We start from the raw sequence: 26,025 nt of genomic DNA on the forward strand, positions 1-26,025 counted from the left end.
AACATTACTCAGGTAAACAACATATTATCTAAGAACGTAATAACAGATATATCATTAAGAATTACCCAACTAATCAACATATTAGCTAAGGACGTAATAATAAATACAACAGAAAGAGTTACCCAACAAAACAACATATGAGCTAAGGAAGTAATAATAAATACAGCAGTAGGATTCACCCAACAACATAATATAATAGCTAAGGAAGTAGTAAGAAATACAACAGTAATAGTTACCCAGGTAAACAACATATTATCTAAGTAAGTAATAACAAATAAAGCAGAAAGAGTTACCCAGGTAAACAACATATTAGCTATGGATGTGATAACAAATACATCCTTAAGAATTATCCAACTAAACAACATATTAGCTAAAGAAGTAATAATGATTAAATCAGTAATAATTACACATCTAAACAACATATTAGCTAAAAAAGTAATAAAAATACAGCAGTAAGAATTATCCAACTAAATATCATATTAATTAGGAAGTAATAATGATTAAATCAGTAATAATTACACATCTAAACAACATATTAGCTAAAAAAGTAATAAAAATACAGCAGTAAGAATTGTCCAACTAAATATCATATTAACTAAGGAAGTAATAATAAATAAAGCAGTAATAGCTACCCAGGTAAACAACATATTAGCTTATGATGTAATAACAGATACAGCAGTAATAGTTACCCACCTGAAGAACACATTAGCTACGGAAGTAATAACAAATACAGCAGTAAAAGTTATCCAACTGAACAACATATTAGCGAAGTAAGTAGTAACAAACAAAACAGCAATAGCTACCGAGGTAAACAACATATTAACTAAGGATGTTATAATAAATAGAGCAGTAAGAGTTATTCAGCTAAACAGCATATTAGTTATGGAAATAATAATAACAAATACAGCAGTAAGAGTTACCCAACTAAACAAGATATTAGCTAAAAACGTAATAATAAATACAGCAGTAAGAGCTACCGAACTAAATAATATATTAGCTAAGGCAGTAAGAGTAAATACAGCAGTAAGAATTACCCAACTAAACAATATATTAGCAAAGGAAGTAGTAACAAATATACCAGTGAGAATTACCCAACTATACAACATATTAGCAAAGGAAGTAGTAATAAATACAGCAGTAAGGGTTACCCAACTAAACAACATATTAGCTAAGGAAGTAATAATAATTCCAGCAGTGAGAATTACCCAACTAAAGAATATATTAGCTAAGGAAGTAATAATAAATACAGCAGTAAGAATTACCCAATTAAACAACATATTAGCCAAAGAAGTAATAATAAATACAGCAGTAAGAGTTACCCAACTAAACAACATTTTAGCTGAGGAAGTAATAATTAATACAGCACAAAGAGTAACCCAACTAAATATCATATTAGCTAAGGAAGTAAGAGTAAATACAGCAGTAATAGTTACCCAACTGAAGAACATATTAGCTACGGAAGTAATAATAAATACAGCAGTAAGAGTTACCCTACTGCACAATATATTAGCTAAGGCAGAAAAATTAATACAGGAGTAAGAATTACGCAACTAATTAACATATTAGCCAAGGAAGTAATAAGAAATACAGCAGTATGAGTTACCCAACTACACAACATATTAGCTAAGGAAGTAGTAACAAATACAGCAGTAATAGTTACCAAAATAAACAACATATTAGCTAAGGAAGTAATAATAAATACAGCAGTGAAAGTTATCTAACTATACTACATATTAGCTAAGGAAGTAATAATAAATACAGCAGTAAGAGTTACCCAACTAAACAACATATTATCTAAGGAAGTAATAACAAATACAGCAGTAGGAGTTTCCCAACTAAACAACATATTAGCGAAGGAAGTAGTAACAAACACAGCAGTAATAGCTACCGAGGTAAACAACATATTAACTAAGGAAGTAATAACAATTAAAGAAGTAAGAGTGATCCAACTACACATCATATTAGTTTAGGAAGTAATAACAAATACTGGAGTAAAAGTTACCCAGGTAAACAACATATTAGCTTTGGATGTAATAACAGATACAGCAGTAATAGTTACCCAGGTGTGGAACATATTAGCTACGGAAGTAATAATAAATACAGCAGTAAAGGTTACCCTACTAATACCATATTAGCTAAGGAAGTAATAATATATACAGCAGTAAGAGTTACCCAATTAAACAACATATTAGCTAAGGAAATAATAATAAATATACAGCAGTAATAGTTACCCAATTAAACAACATATTAGCTAAGGAAATAATAATAAAAATACCAGTAAGAATTACACACCTAAACAATACATTATCTGAGGACGTAATAACAAATACTGGAGTAAAAGTTACCCAACTAAACAACATATTAGCTAAGGATGTAATAATAAATACAGCAGTAAGTAAGACCCAACTATACAACATATTAGCAAAGGAAGTAGTAATAAATACAGCAGAAAGAGTTACCCAACTAAACAACATATTAGCTAAGGATGTAATAATAAATACAGCAGTCAGAGTTTCTCAACTAAATAACATATTAACTAAGGAAGTAATAATAAATACAGCAGTAAGAGTTATCCAACTAAACAACATATTAGCTAAGGAAGTAATAACAAATACAGCAGTAAGAGTTACCCAGGTAAATAACATATTAGCTTATTAAGTAATAACAAATACAGAACTAAGTGTTATCCAACTAAACACCATATTAGCTAAGGAAGTAATAATAAATACAGCAGTAAGAGTTACCCAACTAAACAACATATTAGCTAAGGAAATAATAGTAAATACAGCAGTAAGAATTACACACCTAAACAACATATTAGCTAAAGAAGTAATAACAAATACAGCAGAAAGAGTTACCCAGATAAACAACATATTAACTAAGGAAGTAATAATAATTCCAGCAGTGAGAATTACCCAACTAATGAATATATTAGCTAAGGAAGTAATAATAAATACAGCAGTAAGAATTACCCAATTAAACAACATATTAGGGAAAGAAGTAATAATAAATACAGCAGTAAGAGTTACCCAACTAAACAACATTTTAGCTGAGGAAGTAATAATTAATACAGCACTAATAGTAACCCAACTAAATATCATATTAGCTAAGGAAGTAATAATAAATACAGCAGTAAGAGTTTCCCAACAAAACAACATATTAGGTAAGGAAGTAATAACAAACACAGCAGTAATAGCTACCCAGGTAAATAACATATTAACTAAGTAAGTAATAACAATTAAAGTAGTAAAAGTTATCCAACTACACAACATATTAGCTAAGGAAGTAATAACAAATACAGGAGTAAACGTTACCCATGTAAACAACATATTAGCTTAGGATGTAATAACAGATACAGCAGTAATAGTTACCCAACTGAAGAACATATTAGCTACGGAAGTAATAATAAATACAGCAGTAAGAGTTACCCTACTACACAACATATTAGCTAAGGCAGAAAAATTAATACAGGAGTAAGAATTACGCAACTAATTAACATATTAGCCAAGAAAGTAATAAGAAATACAGCAGTATGAGTTACCCAACTACACAACATATTAGCTAAGGAAGTAGTAACAAATACAGCAGTAATAGTTACCAAAATAAACAACATATTAGCTAAGGAAGTAATAATAAATACGGCAGTGAAAGTTACCCAACTATACTACATATTAGCTAAGGAAGTAATAATAAATACAGCAGTAAGAGTTTCCCAACAAAACAACATATTAGGTAAGGAAGTAATAACAAACACAGCAGTAATAGCTACCCAGGTAAATAATATATTAAGTAAGGAAGTAATAACAATTAAAGGAGTAAAAGTTATCCAACTACACAACATATTAGCTTATTAAGTAATAACAAATACAGCACTAAGGGTTACCCAACTAATACCATATTAGCTAAGGAAGTAATAATATATACAGCAGTAAGAGTTACCCAACTAAACAACATATTAGCTAAGGAAATAATAATAAAAATACCAGTAAGAATTACACACCTAAACAATACATTATCTGAGGACGTAATAACAAATACAGCAGAAAGAGTTACCCAACTAAACAACATATTAGCTGAGGAATTAATAACAAATACAGCAGTGAGAATTACCTAACTAAACAACATATTAGCCAAGGAAGTAATAATAAATACCGCAGTAAGAATTACCCAACTAAACACATAAATAGTTAAGGAAGTAATAATAAATACAGGAGTAACAGATACCCAACTAAACAACATCTTAGCAAAGGAAGAAATAACAAATACAGCAGTAACAGTAACCCAGGTAAACAACATATTATCTAAGGACGTAATAACAAATTCAGCAGTATGAGTTACCCAACGAAACAACGTATTAGCTAAGGAAGTAATAATAAATACAGCCGTAAGAAATACCCAGCTAAACATCATATTAGCTTAGGAAGTTAAAATAAATATAGCAGTTAGAATTACCCAACTAAACAGCATATTAGCTAAAGAAGGAATAATAAATACAGCAGTAAAATTTACCCAACTATACAACATATTAGCTAAGGAAGTAATAATAAATACAGCAGTTAGAGTTACCCAACTAAACAACATATTAGATAAGGAAGTATTAATAAATACAGCAGTCAGAGTTTCTCAACTAAATAACATATTAACTAAGGAAGTAATAATAAATACAGCAGTAAGAGTTATCCAACTAAACAACATATTAGCTAAGGAAGTAATAACAAATACAGCAGTAATAGTTACCCAGGTAATTAACATATTAGCTTATTAATTAATAACAAATACAGTACTAAGGGTTATCGAACTAAACATCATATTAGCTAAGGAAGTAATAATAAATACAGCAGTATGAGTTACCCAACTAAACAACATATTAGCTGAGGCAGAAAAAATTAATACAGGTGTAAGAATTACGCAATTAATTAACATATTAGCCAAGGAAGTAATAAAAATACAGCAGTATGAGTTACCCAACTACACAAAATATTAGCTAAGGAAGTAATAAGAAATACAGCAGTAATAGTTACCAAAATAAACAACATATTAGCGAAGGAAGTAGTAACAAACACAGCAGTAATAGCTACCGAGGTAAACAACATATTAACTAAGGAAGTAATAACAATTAAAAAGTAAGAGTTATCCAACTACACATCATATTAGTTAAAGAAGTAATAACAAATACTGAAGTACAAGTTACCCAGTTAAACAACATATTAGCTTTGGATGTAATAACAGATACAGCAGTAATAGTTACCCAGGTGTAGAACATATTAGCTGCAGAAGTAATAATAAATACAGCAGTAAGAGTTACCCAACTAAACAACATATTAGCTAAGTATGTAATAATAAATAGAGCAGTAAGAGTTACCCAACTAAACAACATATTAGATAAGGAAGTATTAATAAATACAGCAGTCAGAGTTTCTCAACTAAATAACATATTAACTAAGGAAGTAATAATAAATACAGCAGTAAGAGTTATCCAACTAAACAACATATTAGCTAAAAGTAATAACAAATACAGCAGTAATAGTTACCCAGGTAATTAACATATTAGCTTATTAATTAATAACAAATACAGTACTAAGGGTTATCGAACTAAACATCATATTAGCTAAGGAAGTAATAATAAATACAGCAGTATGAGTTACCCAACTAAACAACAAATTAGCTAAGGAAATAATAATAAATACAGCAGTAAGAATTACACACCTAAACAACATATTAGCTGAGGCAGAAAAATTAATACAGGTGTAAGAATTACGCAATTAATTAACATATTAGCCAAGGAAGTAATAAGAAATACAGCAGTATGAGTTACCCAACTACACAAAATATTAGCTAAGGAGTAATAAAAATACAGCAGTAATAGTTACCAAAATAAACAACATATTAGCGAAGGAAGTAGTAACAAACACAGCAGTAATAGCTACCGAGGGTAAACAACATATTAACTAAGGAAGTAATAACAATTAAAGAAGTAAGAGTTATCCAACTACACATCATATTAGTTAAAGAAGTAATAACAAATACTGGAGTACAAGTTACCCAGTTAAACAACATATTAGCTTTGGATGTAATAACAGATACAGCAGTAATAGTTACCCAGGTGTAGAACATATTAGCTGCAGAAGTAATAATAAATACAGCAGTAAGAGTTACCCAACTAAACAACATATTAGCTAAGTATGTAATAATAAATAGAGCAGTAAGAGTTACCCAACTAAACAACATATTAGATAAGGAAGTATTAATAAATACAGCAGTCAGAGTTTCTCAACTAAATAACATATTAACTAAGGAAGTAATAATAAATACAGCAGTAAGAGTTATCCAACTAAACAACATATTAGCTAAAGAAGTAATAACAAATACAGCAGTAATAGTTACCCAGGTAATTAACATATTAGCTTATTAATTAATAACAAATACAGTACTAAGGGTTATCGAACTAAACATCATATTAGCTAAGGAGTAATAATAAATACAGCAGTATGAGTTACCCAACTAAACAACAATTTAGCTAAGGAAATAATAATAAATACAGCAGTAAGAATTACACACCTAAACAACATATTAGCTGAGGCAGAAAAAATTAATACAGGTGTAAGAATTACGCAATTAATTAACATATTAGCCAAGGAAGTAATAAAATACAACAGAAAGAGTTACCCAACAAAACAACATATGAGCTAAGGAAGTAATAATAAATACAGCAGTAATAGCTACCGAGGTAAACAACATATTAACTAAGGAAGTAATAACAATTAAAGAAGTAAGAGTTATCCAACTACACATCATATTAGTTAAAGAAGTAATAACAAATACTGGAGTACAAGTTACCCAGTTAAACAACATATTAGCTTTGAATGTAATAACAGATACAGCAGTAATAGTTACCCAGGTGTAGAACATATTAGCTGCAGAAGTAATAATAAATACAGCAGTAAGAGTTACCCAACTAAACAACATATTAGCTAAGTATGTAATAATAAATAGAGCAGTAAGAGTTACCCAACTAAACAACATATTAGCGAAGGAAGTAATAACAAATACAGCAGTAAGAGTTACCCAACTAAACAACATATTAGCTAAGTATGTAATAATAAATAGAGCAGTAAGAGTTATTCAGCTGAACAACATATTAGTTATGGAAATAATAATAACAAATACAGCAGTAAGAGTTACCCAACTAAACAACATATTAGCTAAAAACGTAATAATAAATACAGCAGTAAGAGCTACCTAACTAAATAACATATTAGCTAAGGCAGTAATAGTAAATACAGGACTAAGAATTACCCAACTAAACAATATATTAGCTAAGGAAGTAATAATAAATTCAGCAGTAAGAATTACCCAACTAAACACATAAATAGTTAAGGAAGTAATAATAAATACAGGAGTAACAGATACCCAACTAAACAACATCTTAGCAAAGGAAGAAATAACAAATACAGCAGTAACAGTAACCCAGGTAAACAACATATTATCTAAGGACGTAATAACAAATTCAGCAGTATGAGTTACCCAACGAAACAACGTATTAGCTAAGGAAGTAATAATAAATACAGCCGTAAGAAATACCCAGCTAAACAACATATTAGCTTAGGAAGTTAAAATAAATATAGCAGTTAGAATTACCCAACTAAACAGCATATTAGCTAAAGAAGGAATAATAAATACAGCAGTAAAATTTACCCAACTATACAACATATTAGCTAAGGAAGTAATAATAAATACAGCAGTTAGAGTTACCCAACTAAACAACATATTAGATAAGGAAGTATTAATAAATACAGCAGTCAGAGTTTCTCAACTAAATAACATATTAACTAAGGAAGTAATAATAAATACAGCAGTAAGAGTTATCCAACTAAACAACATATTAGCTAAGGAAGTAATAACAAATACAGCAGTAATAGTTACCCAGGTAATTAACATATTAGCTTATTAATTAATAACAAATACAGTACTAAGGGTTATCGAACTAAACATCATATTAGCTAAGGAAGTAATAATAAATACAGCAGTATGAGTTACCCAACTAAACAACATATTAGCTGAGGCAGAAAAATTAATACAGGTGTAAGAATTACGCAATTAATTAACATATTAGCCAAGGAAGTAATAAGAAATACAGCAGTATGAGTTACCCAACTACACAAAATATTAGCTAAGGAAGTAATAAGAAATACAGCAGTAATAGTTACCAAAATAAACAACATATTAGCGAAGGAAGTAGTAACAAACACAGCAGTAATAGCTACCGAGGTAAACAACATATTAACTAAGGAAGTAATAACAATTAAAGAAGTAAGAGTTATCCAACTACACATCATATTAGTTAAAGAAGTAATAACAAATACTGGAGTACAAGTTACCCAGTTAAACAACATATTAGCTTTGGATGTAATAACAGATACAGCAGTAATAGTTACCCAGGTGTAGAACATATTAGCTGCAGAAGTAATAATAAATACAGCAGTAAGAGTTACCCAACTAAACAACATATTAGCTAAGTATGTAATAATAAATAGAGCAGTAAGAGTTACCCAACTAAACAACATATTAGATAAGGAAGTATTAATAAATACAGCAGTCAGAGTTTCTCAACTAAATAACATATTAACTAAGGAAGTAATAATAAATACAGCAGTAAGAGTTATCCAACTAAACAACATATTAGCTAAAGAAGTAATAACAAATACAGCAGTAATAGTTACCCAGGTAATTAACATATTAGCTTATTAATTAATAACAAATACAGTACTAAGGGTTATCGAACTAAACATCATATTAGCTAAGGAAGTAATAATAAATACAGCAGTATGAGTTACCCAACTAAACAACAAATTAGCTAAGGAAATAATAATAAATACAGCAGTAAGAATTACACACCTAAACAACATATTAGCTGAGGCAGAAAAATTAATACAGGTGTAAGAATTACGCAATTAATTAACATATTAGCCAAGGAAGTAATAAGAAATACAGCAGTATGAGTTACCCAACTACACAAAATATTAGCTAAGGAAGTAATAAGAAATACAGCAGTAATAGTTACCAAAATAAACAACATATTAGCGAAGGAAGTAGTAACAAACACAGCAGTAATAGCTACCGAGGTAAACAACATATTAACTAAGGAAGTAATAACAATTAAAGAAGTAAGAGTGATCCAACTACACATCATATTAGTTAAAGAAGTAATAACAAATACTGGAGTACAAGTTACCCAGTTAAACAACATATTAGCTTTGGATGTAATAACAGATACAGCAGTAATAGTTACCCAGGTGTAGAACATATTAGCTGCAGAAGTAATAATAAATACAGCAGTAAGAGTTACCCAACTAAACAACATATTAGCTAAGTATGTAATAATAAATAGAGCAGTAAGAGTTACCCAACTAAACAACATATTAGATAAGGAAGTATTAATAAATACAGCAGTCAGAGTTTCTCAACTAAATAACATATTAACTAAGGAAGTAATAATAAATACAGCAGTAAGAGTTATCCAACTAAACAACATATTAGCTAAAGAAGTAATAACAAATACAGCAGTAATAGTTACCCAGGTAATTAACATATTAGCTTATTAATTAATAACAAATACAGTACTAAGGGTTATCGAACTAAACATCATATTAGCTAAGGAAGTAATAATAAATACAACAGTATGAGTTACCCAACTAAACAACAATTTAGCTAAGGAAATAATAATAAATACAGCAGTAAGAATTACACACCTAAACAACATATTAGCTGAGGCAGAAAAATTAATACAGGTGTAAGAATTACGCAATTAATTAACATATTAGCCAAGGAAGTAATAAGAAATACAACAGAAAGAGTTACCCAACAAAACAACATATGAGCTAAGGAAGTAATAATAAATACAGCAGTAATAGCTACCGAGGTAAACAACATATTAACTAAGGAAGTAATAACAATTAAAGAAGTAAGAGTTATCCAACTACACATCATATTAGTTAAAGAAGTAATAACAAATACTGGAGTACAAGTTACCCAGTTAAACAACATATTAGCTTTGAATGTAATAACAGATACAGCAGTAATAGTTACCCAGGTGTAGAACATATTAGCTGCAGAAGTAATAATAAATACAGCAGTAAGAGTTACCCAACTAAACAACATATTAGCTAAGTATGTAATAATAAATAGAGCAGTAAGAGTTACCCAACTAAACAACATATTAGCGAAGGAAGTAATAACAAATACAGCAGTAAGAGTTACCCAACTAAACAACATATTAGCTAAGTATGTAATAATAAATAGAGCAGTAAGAGTTATTCAGCTGAACAACATATTAGTTATGGAAATAATAATAACAAATACAGCAGTAAGAGTTACCCAACTAAACAACATATTAGCTAAAAACGTAATAATAAATACAGCAGTAAGAGCTACCTAACTAAATAACATATTAGCTAAGGCAGTAATAATAAATACAGGACTAAGAATTACCCAACTAAACAATATATTAGCTAAGGAAGTAATAATAAATTCAGCAGTAAGAATTACCCAACTAAACAACATATTAGCTAGGGAAGTAATAACAAACACAGCAGTAAGGGTGACCTAGGTAAACAACATATTAGCTTATTAAGTAATAACAAATACAGCACTAGGGGTTACCCAAGTAATACCATATAAGCTAAGAAAGTAATAATATATACAGCAGTAAGAGTTACCCAACTAAACAACATATTAGCTAAGGAAATAATAACAAATACAGCAGTGAGAATTACCCAACTAAACAACATATTAGCTAAAGAAGGAATAATAAATACAGCAGTAACATTTACCCAACTAAACAACATATTAGCTATGGTAGTAATAATAAATACAGCAGTAAGAGTTAACCAACTAAACAACATATTAGCTAAGGAAGTATTAATAAATACAGCAGTAAGAGTTTCTCAACTGAAGAACATATTAACTAAGGAAGTAATAATAAATACAGCAGTAAGAGCTACCCAACTAAACCACATATTAGCTCGAGAAGTAATAATAAATACAGCAGTAAGAGTTATCCAACGAAGCAACACATTAGCTAAGGAAGTAATAACAAATACAGCAGTAAGAGTTACCCAGGTAAATAACATATTAGCTAAGGAAATAATAATAAATACAGCAGTAAGAATTACACACCTAAACAACATATTAGCTAAAGAAGTAATAACAAATACAGCAGAAAGAGTTACCCAGATAAACAACATATTAACTAAGGAAGTAATAATAATTTTAGCAGTATGAGTTACCCAACTACACAACATATTAGCTAAGGAAGTAATAATAAATACAGCAGTAAGAGTTACCCAACTAAATAACATATTAGCTAAGGAAGTCATAATAAATACTGCAGTAGGTGTTACCCAACTAAAGAACATATTATCTAAGGGAGTAATAACAAATACATCAGTAAGAGTTACCCAACTAAACAACATATTCGCTAAGGAAGTAATAACAAATACAGTAAGAGTTACCCAACTAAACAACATAATAGCTAAGGAAGTAATAATAAATATACAGCAGTAATAGTTACCTATTTAAACAACATATTAGCTAAGGAAGTAATAATAAATACAGCAGTAAGAGTTACTCAACTAAACAACATATTAGCTAAGGAAGTAATAATAAATATAGTAGTAAGAGTTTCCCAGGTAAACAACATATTAGCTAAGGAAGTAATAACAAATACAGCTGTAAGAGTTACCCAACTAACTAACATATTAGCTCAGGAAGTAATAACAGATACTGCAGTAAGAGTCACTCAGGTAAACCAGAGATTAACAAAAGAAGTTACAACAGAAAGAGAAACGTGAGCTATTTTGATAGAAACATAATAGTAACAAAATAAATGCTAATTTATGAAGCAAGTGAGTTCTTCTTCTAAACAACACGTGAGGTAATGATAACAAATTCAATAACATGGATTAGAATTAACAAAGGAAATGATAAGTCACAGAGCAACGTGAGTTTTAATCTAAAGGAAAAAAATATTTAAGGAAGTGAAAATAAAATAAAACAACACGAGTTATTCACTGAAAATAAAATTTTGGAAATAATGATAAAAATATTTAAATAGAATAATGCGACTCCTTTGTCTAAACGATAAATTAGAAATTTAATTATAATAACTTATAGTGAAAACAAAGAATAATATATGTAAAATATCCAAATAAACAAGTTGAAAAACGGATTTTCCGTTATGTGTTTGTTTTAATACATAGATTTGTTTCAGTATGGTTTTATTTGTGCATATGAAGTATAGTGTTGGATATATATTGCGCAAGTCCCGCCTGTTCTCGAAATTTGTGGAAGATTCTTGTGAGTAAGAGTCAAAAATTTTTGTTTTACATAAACGCTAGCGTATTCGAACATTGTCGAATGATCTAGAAATTCGCTTTAAATTATATAAACCAACGCGCCAAGAGACAGTATTATTATTGTTCAGCTAAAGTCATTGTTCTATAGGCCCCAGAAGCTGTAATTGTGATTAACGCTTACTAATCGGAAAACTACAGAACTGGGCCAGGAACGTTATAGATTACGAATATTAGAATAGTTTAACTTCAGTGAATTATCTTCTGACGTTGTTTAATTTGTACGAGGACATTAAATATCTTCGTTTGTAAAATGCGAACTTATAAGCGGTGTGAGGTCAACCAAGCTAGCTAAGTTAAGCAATGTCTGACAGTACCAACTCAGAACTAATTTTACTCATTGTGGATTTGGATTGTCGATAAAAGAAATATTCTGCTCTGGACCAGACATAAGAATCAGTGCTGTTTGTAAGTTTGTAAACATCTTGAATATAAACCATCATTAATAACTATTAGTAATAATCGTTATTATAAATTGTATTGTTTGTTTTGTGTATATTAAAATCTACTTGTGTTAAAGAAAGACGTATTGTGTGTATGAATCTTGTTAACAAGTGTCATAAATCTGATACATACTAACATTTAATTTACTCTGAAATTAAAATTATTTGAATACCCAACGTATGTAACATAATAAATCTGAGACTCGTCCGACATAAAGTATAACACGTTATTAATAGAAGCAAGTAACAATGAAAATGCTAAGAAACAGTTTGTTTGTTTTTTGAAATTTCGCGCAAAGCTACACGAGGGCTGCTATCTGCGCTAGCCGTCCGTAATTTAGCAGTGTAAGACTAGAGGGAAGGCAGCTAGTCATCACCACTCACCGCCAACTCTTGGGCTACTCTTTTACCAACAAATAGTGGGATTGACCGTAACTTTATAACACCCCCACGGCTGAAAGGGCGAGCATGTTTGGTGTGACGGGGATTCGAACTCGCGACCCTCAGATTACGAGTCGAACGCCTTAACCCACCTGGTCGTGCCGGGCTGATAAGAAACAGATCAGATGAATTATCCAAATAAACGTGAACTAAGCATAAGAATAGTTTACGTTCTATCCTTCCAACTTATAACATTCATAGTTATTTATCGCTGTTCAAAAAGTTTGCTTGTTTGTTTAGAATTAAGCACAAAGCTACACAATAGCCTATCTGTGCTCTCCCCACCAAGGGTATCGAAAGCTGTTTTTGTTTTTCACTAGTGTGAGTCCGCAGACATGCCGCTGTGCCACTGAGGGACATCCAAGAAGTTTGATCTATTACCCATTTAGCATCAGTGGCTGCCTTTGGAAAGTAATGATAAAACAATACAATAGTGCACTTTTTACATTCGTCAACGGTCCACAAACGTTCAAGTAGTAATTTGAAAACTTTATGATGGAGTAGTTCAGTAGTTAAGTATTAGTTAATCGATAATTTTTGTTAAATATCTTGAATATATTACTTGATTTCGTATTTCTAGTGTTCTAGATAAAGTTTTAAATGTTCGCTTTATATGATAATCTAAATACAGACAATTGAAACTCTTCGAAAATAAGATATGTAATTTTACTTTGGTAACAAGACGTTTTCGTTTTCTGTAATATTTTAACGCGTATTTTTCCAATAACGTTCAGTTAATTTCTAGATAATTTGAAGCAGTTTCGCATGTGCCAGAACTTATTTGAATCCAGCTGTCCTGTTGTTTGCTGGAGACTAATGAAAATGACAAAAAATAAATAATTTTTCCATTAATTTAAAATCATTATCTCCGTTTACAGACGTCTCAACAGATGGGTTGGTTTCTATTTATCGTATTCTGTCTCTTCTGCTTAAGTTCGGGAAACTCTTCTATAGGATTTTTTTTTTTTCTAGTCATGTTGTTTTGTATGGGAATTGTTTTGTTCGTTCTTGTCTCGAGCCGCATGGCACGAGCATCCGTTGGTCGCAAGAAGCTAAAAATAGACGCGTGTAATTATTATTTTAAGCGCATGGATTCACTACCGTAGGGTTACAACGCATCTATGGGGTCACTTCAAAAGGATGTACATGCCCCCTTCTGGCGACTAACAAAGGTTAATTTTACTCTTCAGACAACATCGGGGAGGTTAACTGGAGAGGAAGATAAGTTTTCTTATCTCAGACAACTAGACCTGTATTAACGTCGATTCGTGAAAGTGATTTCAAAGGACGGGAAACTGTTTCGTTTATGTCATAGTGTGCGTGTTTCAGCATCGCTGACGCGAGGTGCACGACCTTGAGATTCGCTTGGTGGAAAAAGTAAAACTGAAAAAAAAAATTAAAAAAATGTGGAAGGTAAATAGCAAAAGATATCACCACTAATATGTTAACCCTTTCAAGAATTTGGTTTCTGTACGTGTAAAGTTATCATGTGTGTAATAACCACGACTGTTTGGTTTGTTAACGATGGCTGTATTGAATAGAACTGTTGTGAACAACTTTATGTTTTAATGAAACTGTAGGAACAGTGACTGTATTCAATAAAACTGACGTGTGCAGCTTAATGTTTTAATTATAGACTACTATCAGGGGACCCCGGCATGGCGTTCGACTCCTAATCTGAGGGTCGCGGGTTCGAATCCCCGTCGCGACAAATCAAATTTGCTCGCCTTTCAGCCTTGGGGGCCTTATAATGTGACGGGCAATCCCACTATTCGTTGGTAAAACAGTAGCCCAAGAGCTGGCGGTGGGTGGTTATGACTAGCTGCCTTCCCTCTAGTCTTGCACTACTAAATTAGGGACGGCTAACGCAGACAGCCCTCGTGTGGCTTTGCGCGAAATTAAAACAAACAAAACAATATCAGTGATTGTATATTCAATATACAATCATTAGCTGTGTTTTCAGTACGATCGATCTATTTTTGGGATATATGACGAAATTTTGAGAAATATTTCGTCATTCAAAATTGCGTTAGAAGAGAAAGGAGACCAGTCAAAAAACAACTTCTTACCAACTCAATAAAGAAAAAACGGTATCAATGGGGTCTGAAATACAATAACTGGACGCAAGAACGAACAATGGAGGAAGGTGCTATTCAGTGACGAGACTCATTTCTTCGTACAGGGTCAAAGAAGTCTGCATGTTCGCAGATCTCCAGGTGAGAAACTTCGAGAATCTCACATGAATCAGTTCGTAAAACATCCCTTGAAGAAGATGTTTTGGGGCTTTTTTAGCTACTATGGCGTCGGAGGTTTACATATCGTAGAAGGTGTGATGCGAGGACCACAGGACATCGAAGTTTTGCTGAGAAGAGTCGTTCCAGAATTGAAAAAGAGATTTCCAGATGGATCTGGAATTTTTTAGAAACTTGTGAAGAATTTTATGACTACAACGCGAATAAAGGTGCTTGACTGGCCTGGAAACTCTCCAGACTTAAATCCTATTGAAAATCTTTGGGCAATTTGTAAAGAAAGACTTCGGGGAAAAGACTGTACTACAAAAGATAAGCTAATTGAGGCCATAATTAAGGTGTGGTACCGTGATTCAAGAATTAGTAAAGATTGCAGTCAACTCGTGGACTCGATGCCAAAGCGGATTAATAATCTTCTGAAAAATAAAGGTGGCCATATCATGTATTAATTTTTGAGTAAATTTTGGATTCTCAGAAATAAAACGCAATAAATTGAAAAATCGTAATTTTCCGTATTGTTTCAATTAATTTGCACAAGAGTGTATTTGGAACAGTATATAAACGAAGTACTTTGTTGAAAGAGACCACTGGGATTAGTCATCCAACTTTGGACTTCAGTATTGATAATTTTGTAAACCTTTTTGCCACTCCCAAACAAGGAATAAAAAGTTTCATTTGTACTTTGAATCTACGGCAAAATTACTGAGGTTACCTTTCGCTGCCCCAAATCTTTGAAGTACCGACCAAAGAAAAGATAGTCATTTTGCAACACCATCTATCATCCTCAGTAAGGTGTTGACTGTTACTCTTATCCCGGACTCACAATTTAAATTTCATGACGTGTTTTGTGGTGATGCACATATTCGTTTGTTTGTTTGTTTTTGAATTTCGCACAAAGCTACTCGAGGGCTATCTGTGCTAACCATCCGTAATTAAGCAGTGTAAGACTGGAGGGAAGGCAGCTAGTCGTCACCACCCACCGCCAACTCTTGGGCTACTCTTTTACCAACGAATAGTGGGATTGACCGTCACACTATAACGCCCCCACGGATGAAAGGGCGAGTATGTTTGACGCAAACGGGATACGAACCCGCGACCCTCAGACCGGGCCGGCACATATTCGTACACGTTCTCCCAGCTCCGAAATCCAAGAGCTGTACCGCACGGAAAACCCACGCCCCGCGAGCAACAAGGCAGATGTTTTAAGCGTTGAAATGGTAAGTTAACTATTATAATATATGTGGTGATGATCGCTCTAAATATCATTCCCCACTAAACTTTTAGCGCAGATAGTCCTTGAGTAGCTTTGCGCAAAATTCCAAACAAACGAACAAATTTTACCATAAGACTACCTACGATAGCCACAAACACATCGCTCAGAATTAACTATCACATGTGTATCTAATTTTTTTTAATATCTCTGTGGAAATACGCGTCTGATAATTATTTCTAGTGAAAACAATGGCTTTTCTGAATGATACTACAAACAGTCTATTAACAGGAAAGGCCCTGAAGATGGAAATAAAAGTCTATGTCTCACCTCAGTCTCATTGTACCATTCATCGATTTTGGAAATGACCATATAGCATTTGGAAGTGTATAAACAACAACAGTAAAAAAGGGTGGTGAAAAAATGTCCGAGTGAACCTGACCCTCCCATTTGTCGTGCACAATGACCAAACGTCGATACAGCAACGACAAAGTCTTTTTAATAATACGCAGCTTCTGTTTTCCCTGGCCTGGCATGGCCTAGCGCGTTAAGGCGTGCACTTCGTAATCTGAGGGTCGCGGGTTCGCGCCCGAGTCGCGCCAAAACATGCTCGCCCTCCCAGCCGTGGGGGCGTTATAAGTGACGGTCAGTCCCACTTTTCGTTGGTAAAAGAGTAGCCCACGAGTTGGCGGTGGGTGGTGATGACTAGCTGCCTTCCCTCTAGTCTTACACTACTAAATTAGGGACGGCTAGCACAGATAGCCCTCGAGTAGCTTTGTGCGAAATTCCAAAACAAACAAACAAACTGTTTTCCCTGAAAATGCGCGCGCACCTGAATACCCATGCACTCGAATGTAACCAAAAGGCGGAAGAAAACACACCTCACGATACGTTTTGTACAGCAGCATGTTGAAAGTTTATCAAAAGTTTTAAACACGTCTACCGTTAAACCGTAAAATAATATTATAATTTTATTGAATACGGTAATATTAAATACGGTAACGTTTAGCTCTAACTAAACTAAAATAGGAAACGTACACAAGTTATAGTGTTAATTCATATCTTTATCGAATAAAGGCCGTACTTATAAAGGTTTGTTTTGCTTTGTTTTTGAAATTCGCGCAAAGCTACACGAGGGGTATCTTAATAAAGGCTTAACTAATGTAGGCCTAACTAAAATGGGCTTACTGGATACCGATGTCTGCGATTAGAATTCTTGTGTGTTATTCTCTAAGTCCTGAATTTAAAGACGTACTGTTGTAATAAATATGGTGATTTGACAACACAAGTTTTGCTTGTAAATTCTTATTTATAAGTAATACCCTACATTGAAAACACGACATGCTCTGTGTTATAATAACGTTGATTTCAAGTATTTCCTTCTTAGAAAACACGACATTCTCTGTGTTATAATACCGTTGATTTCAAGTATTTCCTTCTTAGAAAACACGACATTCTCTGTGTTATAATACCGTTGATTTCAAGTATTTCCTTCTTAGAAAACACGACATTCTCTGTGTTATAATAACGTTGATTTCAAGTCTTTCCTTCTTAGAAAACACGACATTCTCTGTGTTATAATAACGTTGAGTCTTTCCTTTTAGAAAACACGACATTCTCTTCATAGAAAACACGACATGACATGTTCTGTGTTCCTTCTTAGAAAACACGACAATAATGTTGATTTCAAGTCTTTCCTTCTTAGAAAACACGACATTCTCTGTGTTATAATATCGTTGATTTCAAGTCTTTCCTTCTTAGAAAACACGGCATGTTCTGTGTTATAATACCGTTGATTTCAAGTCTTTCCTTCTTAGAAAACACGACATGCTCTGTGTTATAATAATGTTGATTTCAAGTCTTTCCTTCTTAGAAAACACGACATGCTCTGTGTTTTAATAATGTTGATTTCAAGTCTTTCCTTCTTAGAAAACACGACATTCTCTGTATTATAATATCGTTCATTTCAAGTCTTTCCTTCTTAACAATAATAAAAGTAATGACTCTATATTTTGACTGTTTATTTATCTAAATCTCTAGCAGATATTAAACATCTCTTTCGGGATGTCAGAATGTTCAGAAACACACATATATTGGCATTGTAGCTTTCAGAATAGATGACACAAGATTAGTATCAGATTTGGCCAAACGTTTGTCCCTGAAGATCCCCTCACCTCTCTCTCTATATATATATATATACATATGGCCATAGTAGTACGTTTTCTTTTATAACTTTGCTAGAACCACTACAATCTCTCAATATAAGACTTTAGTGTATGGTGCTTCCCTTAAGAGCGCAGATAGTTCTCGTGAAGCTTTGCGCGAAATTCAAAACAAACAAAGCCAAACTTCCCTTACGGCTTCTATAACAAACTATTTTCAAATAGATTCAACTGTTTAGATAAACTGTATGTAAAACCTTCTGGACACGAAACGGAGATTCTAAAAGTTGTTTGGCTGGCAGTTATAATCACGATAATGGCCTGAAAGATAAATATTTGAGTTTCAAATTAAATAAAACAACAACAACAACCAACAAAGCGTGTTGAGCTGTGAATCTACTTTCAGCTACGGCGCGTTATAAAAGTGACAATCAGTTTCATCGTTCGAGTCAAAGAACCACACGAAGCCCTTTGATCAGTAATTCAAAATTAAGGGTTAGCTTAACCTAAACTCTATGTGGGGTCTTTTACTTAGCTGTTAAACCCACGTATGCGTAAGGTTAAAAATCATAGACCCTTCACTTGCATAAATACCTGCAAGGTTTGAACAGATAACTTAAATTGTATGTCATTCTGAAAATGACATTGTTGTAGTTCAACTAACATTACCTACAGCACCTAGGATGACGGATGTTCCTTTCACTCCTGTGTGTGTGTGTGTTTGTAAGCAGTATTTCTAAAAAACTGGCTGAATGGAGTTAGAAGAAAGTTGATAAACATTTGGACTGTGAGTCAACTTAGAAATAATTAGTTTTTGTATAGTGAAAAGTTAAGGCCACAGAAAAGGTTCTCTTAACATCCCTTTCTGTTAACATGGGGGCGGATTTATCAGACTATTTTTGCTCTGTGACTCAGTCAAATGGCCGGGCATGGCCAGGTGGGTTAAGGCGTTCGACTTGTAATCTAAGAGTCGCAGGTTCGAATCCCCGTCGCACCTTGCCCTTTCAGCCGTGGGGGCGTTATAATGTACGGTCAATCCCACTATTCGTTGGTAAAAGAGTAGCCCAAGAGTTAGCGGTGGGTGGTGGTGACTACTACCTTCCCTCTAGTCTTACACTGCTAAATTATGGACGGCTAGCGCAGATAGCCCTCGTGTGGCTTTGCGCGAAATTAAAAAGACAAACAAACAAAACAATATCAGTGATTGTATGTTCAATATAATTGTTTATAGTTTAAAGTTTTAATTATAGACTAATAACAGTTACTGCACATGAACAGAACTGTCGTGTTCAGCTTGACCTGTTGAATGATGCAGTGACTGTATTATTATGCGAATATCACCATCAAGCCTTCAGTGTTTTGCGGGAAATTCAAAAATAAACAAATGAACAAACAGAGTCAGTCAAAAATAATCGGATTTGGGTGAAACGTGGTGGACATGTGTGGAATATTATTCATTGTCCTGTCAAAAATGGACGTGTCCGTTGATAACGACGTTTCAACGCTGCGTGACAGAGGTGCGCCCCTCTACTTTTGTTTTGCACAAGTGCAATTCGACGTCAACATTTCTAAGCGGCTCCGAACAAACTCTTGCAGTCGTACAAAACTACGTGTTCAGCGTAATGTTTCTGGAGTAGTTGATCATTCCGGTGTGGTAGCGGTAAGTTTACGGATTTACAATGCTTAAAATTTAAGGTTCGATTTCTTGTGGTGGACGCAGCAAGTCGCCAAACGCGGCTTTGCTCTAAAATAAACAAACGAATTCAACGATTGTTTTCTCAAGCTTTAATTTATGCAATTCAAAGAACGTAAGTTAATCACCAGAAAAAAAACCGAGAAATTCAGGGAGAGAAGCGTAAATGTTTACCTATGTTCTGTTTTCACGGAAAATCGCGAAGTCGTATTCCCTGTTTTTACCTCATATACAGCCAGTCTAGAATGTTCAGAAGTATTAGCTTCGTCATTGCAGAACATATAAAATATTGAACTTAAACAAATGGGTTACAGGCTTATACTAAGCCACAGTTACGAACAATTTTTTGTATTAATTGTAACGTCATCTATCTGCACGGCATCTCTTCATCTTTTGTGTACTTTGTTCGAGCATTAGGAACAAACGGGGCAGGTTTTCTTTTGTTTGTTTTTGAATTTCGCACAAAGTTACACGAGTACTATCTGCGCTAGCCATCTTTAATTTAGTAGTGTAAGACTAGAGGGAAGGCAGGTAGTCATCACCACCCACCGCCAACCCTTGGGCTACTCTTTTACCAACGAATAGTGGGATTGACCATCACATTTATAGCGCCCCCACGGCTGAAATGGCGAGCATGTTTGGTGTGACGGGAATTTGAACCCGCGACCCTCGGATTACGAGTCGGGCACCTTAACCACCTGGCCATGCCGGGCTGCAGGTTTTCGTTTCCTTAGGTTAATCGAAAAGTGGGAATTGGTTGTCATTCTTATAACGCACCTACAGTCCCAAGATACAAAGGAACGCAACTAAAGGATCCTCGAATCCACAGTGAGGCACGTTAACCAGTAGCAACACCCACTCATGAGGCAGGTAAACAGCGTTCCTATTTGAACTAAAAATCCATTTATCTATCCTGGTGAGAGTTATTGGAACGGAAGAAAAAAATATTTACTTCTACAGAGGATTGAAGACGTCCTCTGCGTGAAGCCCTCGTGCCGTGTGGTCGTCTCCTGGTGTGCCACACAAGTATTCTTAACAAACAACGGGAGTTCTGCCACTGTGTCAGCTTCCTTGCAGCTACGGTAGATGGAGCCGTAACTTGCCAGCTGGAGATTCGTAGTTGAGTTGGGAAACATACGTGAACGTATAGAGGAAGTATAAATGGTGGGTCAAACAGCATTATTGGGGTTTTTATTGGACAGGTTATTTTATGTTTTTGATGTATCATCGACCATAAAATTTGGACAAAGATAACCAATAACGTAATACGAGCGGTCAGATAACGTACTAGGACTTATGAATTTCATCCTTCAAAATGTTTGTTCATTTTCTCGCAAATTCAAGATAAGTACTAGATATAGATCCGCAGAGTCCCCGAAAGTGAAATAAAACTTATCTTAAGAGTAACAAATGTTTTTATTTATTTGCTCTTGGAGATCATATGTCATAGTGTAGCTTACAGAGTGTGTAATTTTTCTCGTGATTCATAGCATGCGCACGTTTTACTGACATCATGACAGTTCAGATTGCAATGTTAAGCCTCCCTTATGTGAAAGTCATTTCAATATCTACTGATTAGCAATACACTACTGTATAATGGTGCGAGTGGTTAAAACAGGTGACCTCTCCTTATGGCCTTCGTCCCTCTTTCGGGGAAGTAACAAACATGGAATAATTTTGACAATTTATAAAACGTGATGTGCAATGTGTTTAACCAGGATACAAAATCTGTGTTTGGCTACACTCCTACAGATATCTCACTCATTGTATCAGTTTTAGGACTCTTTCTACGTTAGTAGCAACTGGCTTAACCTCAGGACCTTCCTCCAGTAACCGTTCATCATAAATATTTCCAATAGTAACTGGCTTAACCTCAGGACCTTCCTCCAGTAACCGTTCATCATAAATATTTCCAATAGTAACTGGCTTAACCTCAGGACCTTCCTCCAGTAATCATAAATATTTCCAATAGTAACCGTTCATTATAAATATTTCCAATAGTAACTGGCTTAACCTCAGGACTTTCCTCCAGTAACCGTTCATCATAAATATTCCCAATAAATTTACTCAGTGGTTTTGTTTAAATTATCATATTACACCCGATAAAGGACTTCGGGGTCCCAGAGCAAATGCTGTAGAAAGGATCTAAAAACTGAACTTCGTAAGTAAACCAAATGCAGTTCAATACTATTTATTAACCACAATTTGGAAAACACGGGAAGCACGAGCGATGAGTAATATAAAAATATCAACTGTGATATTTATTAGAAACATAAAGTAAAGACAACAGACCTTTTAGAAGATATCTGTGAAAGAACAAGCAGTAAGAACGTGTCAGGGCCCGGCATGGCCAGTTGGGTTCAACTCGTTATGTGAGGGTCGCGGGTTCGAATCCCCGTCGCACCAAACATGCTTGCCTTTTCAGCCGTGGGGGCGTTATAATGTGACGGTCAATCCCACTATTCGTTTGTAAAAGAGTAGCCCAAGAGGTGGCGGTGGGTGGTGATGACTAGCTGCCTTCCCTCTAGTTTTAGACTGTTAAATTAGGGACGGCTAGCGCAAAGAGCCCTCGTGTAGCTTTGCGCGAAATTAAAAAAAAACAAAAACGAACAAACAGAACGTGTTAATAAAAAAATTACAAGATAATAGGCTTATAAGAAGTGACTAAAATAACTTCTGTCGTGGTGACACACGGTAGGTAGTAACCGTGTTTTTTTGCAATGATACATCTAGTCCAAAATTATTTTTTTTATTTTTTCCTATTAGAATAGGGGTGGGTGAAGCTGAAGCACGAGCAGTTATACTCCCCCCCCCATCACGGTCCTACCGTATAAACACTAGAATCTATGAAATAAAAGGCAGCAGTGAACAGGTCATACCTACTCAAAATGTTGCCTGTAACAAATGGTGTATTTTTTTAGAAAGATGGTTTTAAAAGCACTGGGCCAGTTAATAATTAGCTAGTTCTTAAGTTCTGCTATGGTCAATTGTGAAAATGTTTGTAGTGATATCAAAGATACTTTATTTTATGACTAGCGCGCTTAACTCGCAATCTGAGGGTCACGGGTTCGAATCCCCGTCCCCACCAAACATACTCGCCCTTTTAGTCGTGGGGGCAATATAAAGTTACGATCAATCTCACTGTTCATGATTACCAGATTCCTTATATCTAATCTTTCTCTGCTAAATTAGGGACGGCTAGTGCAGATAACCCCGGTGTAGCTTTGCGCGAAATTCCAAACGAGCCGTTTGTTTGCTTTGTGTACACAATGATCTATCTGTGCCACGATAGCCGCCGACATTGAATTTAAACTGTTAGCATTTTAAATATCTATTGCACGAACTATTAAGATAAGGTGGACATTTTTTCTCTTGAATTTCTTACTTAGATACGTCTAAATTGCACCTTTTGTGTGTGTGTGAAATATATTCCGGTAGATTATAAATGGATACATTACCTTGAAGTAACAATGCTCTGTTGAGGAACCAACAAAAATAACTCCATGAGTCATTTAGACTTGGAGGTAAAAGTATTTAAGATAGGTATGTTACCTACATGTTATAATATGAAATATAGGGTTAAATTAAACATTGGAGCCAAAAAGGTTTGGTTTGAATTTCGCACAAAGCTACACGAGGGCTATCTGCGCTAGTCGTCCATAATTTTCCAGTGTAAGACTAGAGGGAAGGCAGCTAGTCATTATCACCCACCGCCACCTCTTGGGGTACTCTTTTACCAATGAATAGTGGGATTAACCGTCATATTATAATACCCCATGACTGAAAGGGCGAGCATGTTTGGTGTGATGGGGATTCGAACCTGCGACCCTCGCATTATGAGTCGAGCGCCTTAACCACCTAGCCAAAATTATGAAATGTATCACAAACTGTACCGCAAACGACTGTATGTGTTTTTCAAATGAATATGGGTGTGTGACGTCACTTTCGACGTTTTACTTTCTTTATAAATCGTAAAATTTCATTGGTTATTTGAATAAATAGCAACAACCTGAATATTTGTACATTGTACTCTTAACCAATTACTTCTTGTATTTGAATACTTGTCTAAATATTAAAATCAAACTATTAAAATTACTTTTTGTTCTACGACCAAAGTTGTTAGCGCACTCGGGGTACAGATCGTAGAATTTATGGCTCGCGTCTCAGTACCGAATTCAAACTTTCGGAATTGTGGGTTCGCCACAACAGTAATGGCCAAATCCCACCATACGGTCAGGTAAGATCAGCCCAGGATTTAGCGATAATTCTACCAACCAGTATTTCACACAAGTTCTTCGTTTTCAGTTCTGCGTGGCGGTTGTCATTAAAGTGTTTCCGTTCAACATGATTATCCTACTTAGGAATGAGTACAACTTGATTACATTTCATGTGTAAGTTTCTGTTTTTGTATTCTTTTTGGTATTACAGGAATGCTATAAACGTTTTTTATTTTTATTTTCCCCTTTCTTATTTTCATATTTCGAAGCTCTATTTAAATAAGTGGTTGAGTCTAACAACGCAAAATGCATATTTTTTTCTTTATGTTCATTGGCCTTAAGATTTTGGCCAGCAGTGTATATTTTGGCTTCTGACCTGACAAATTGGAACCCATTTTCGCCTTTCAAACGTCCTACGTACGGACCTGAAGTAGATTTGAAACCATGCTTTTTAGAAACAAATGTGGGGTAAGATATGACATCAAATTGTATAGTTGAAAAGAAGTTTTAAAATAACTGCTTTATGAAGACGATGAGGGGTCGTTCCCCTAATACTTTTTGGTTTTTCTCTAATTTGACAAGTTTATCAGTCATATTAAAATTCATTAAAGCATGAGTGAGTTTACAAAAAAAACAACAGAATAGATGATCTAAGTAAAACTTTACTGCACTTTGTGAAGTAATATTCAACACATGAAAAACATTTATTACACGTGTAAAACATTCACTGAAACACATGAAAAATATTCACTAAAACACATGAAAAATATTCACTAAAACACATGAAAAATATTCACTAAAACACATGAAAAATATTCACTGAAACACATGTAAAACATTCACTGAAATACATGTAAAACATTCACTAAAACACACGTAAAACATTCACTGAAATACATGTAAAACATTCACTGAAACACATGTAAAACATTCACTGAAATACATGTAAAACATTCACTAAAACACACGTAAAACATTCACTGAAATACATGTAAAACATTTACTAAAACACACGTAAAACATTCACTAAAACACACGTAAAACATTCACTAAAACACACGTAAAACATTCACTAAAACACACGTAAAACATTCACTGAAATACATGTAAAACATTCACTAAAACACACGTAAAACATTCACTGAAATACATGTAAAACATTCACTAAAACACACGTAAAACATTCACTAAAACACACGT

Source organism: Tachypleus tridentatus, chromosome 10, assembly GCF_004210375.1.
Source record: "Tachypleus tridentatus isolate NWPU-2018 chromosome 10, ASM421037v1, whole genome shotgun sequence".
NCBI lineage: Eukaryota > Metazoa > Arthropoda > Merostomata > Xiphosura > Limulidae > Tachypleus > Tachypleus tridentatus.